General features: G+C 39.6%; 1 pseudogene; it reads right to left on the minus strand.

Annotated features, from left to right (window-relative positions):
• Positions 1–537: 537 nt before the first annotated feature.
• LOC120585950 (uncharacterized) lies at positions 538–656 on the minus strand (annotated as a pseudogene).
• Between the last annotated feature and the right edge of the window lie 368 nt (positions 657–1,024).

A 1,024-nucleotide genomic window follows, 5' to 3' on the forward strand; every position in this document is an offset into this window, starting at 1 on the left:
GGTCTTCACTGATATCACAAGGTCAGGAAGGCACCTCATTAACACCCAGTGAGGACGAAAGTCCCAGCCCCTCAGGCTTCTCTGACACCAGCAAGCCGAGGAGTTAAGAGTCTGGCAAAGTTCAAGGTTCTCAATTCAGCCTTCCTGGTGAGGGGACACTGGGGTCATAGTTTTTTCTGTAGTGTTTGGCTGAAGTTGAGTGGTTATTGTCTAAAAGACTCCTGCCCTGGTCAGCTGCCCCTTTCCTGGTCCTCTGGTGAGAGAGCAGGCTCTTGGGCTTTTTTGTTTATGCCCGTTGGTGTGTCCATGTAGTGGCTTCTCCAGTACCCAGTCTGGGAAATACAAGGTAAAAAGAAACCCCGGAAACTCAGCTTTATGTATTTTGAATTTATGTTATTATATCACATGAATTCAGAACTGTCTCAGCTTTCTTTTTCCTTTTATCTTTTTTTTTTTTTTTAGGCGAGGCAACCCTTGGTTGACCTCGCCGATTGCAAGGACCTTGTCAGCTTGCAGTCCCTTATTTTTTATTTTTTACGCCTACAGCACCAGGTCTTCCTAAGTGGTCTCCCATCCAAGTACTAACCAGGCCCGACCTTGCTTAGCTTCCGAGATCAGACGGGATCGGGCTTGTTCAGGGTGCCATGGCAATAGACTCTCAGCTTTCTAATGTATTGAACATGTTAACGTTATGTGGTAATGTTATTATGTTATTATTATATGCATTCATGATATATGTTATATTTATTTATATATATTTATATATAATTATTAGGTGTTAATAATATGTAATCATATAATATAGAATTATTATTATAAACAATAACATCATTGTTTCCTAACCATGTTTTATCCACGATTATTAAAGTTGTGCCACCTTCCTTTGGGTTGGCATTTCTTTTGGTATGATTTTTTCACTTTTTGAACTTCCTGTGATTTAATATTTGGGGATTTTCCTTAGGACAAAGTTGTGCTCTTATTACCCATTCTGACAATATGCCTTTAAACTAGATTGTATAGTAGC

Source organism: Pteropus medius, unplaced genomic scaffold (genome assembly GCF_902729225.1).
Source record: "Pteropus medius unplaced genomic scaffold, Ma_sr-lr_union100, whole genome shotgun sequence".
NCBI lineage: Eukaryota > Metazoa > Chordata > Mammalia > Chiroptera > Pteropodidae > Pteropus > Pteropus medius.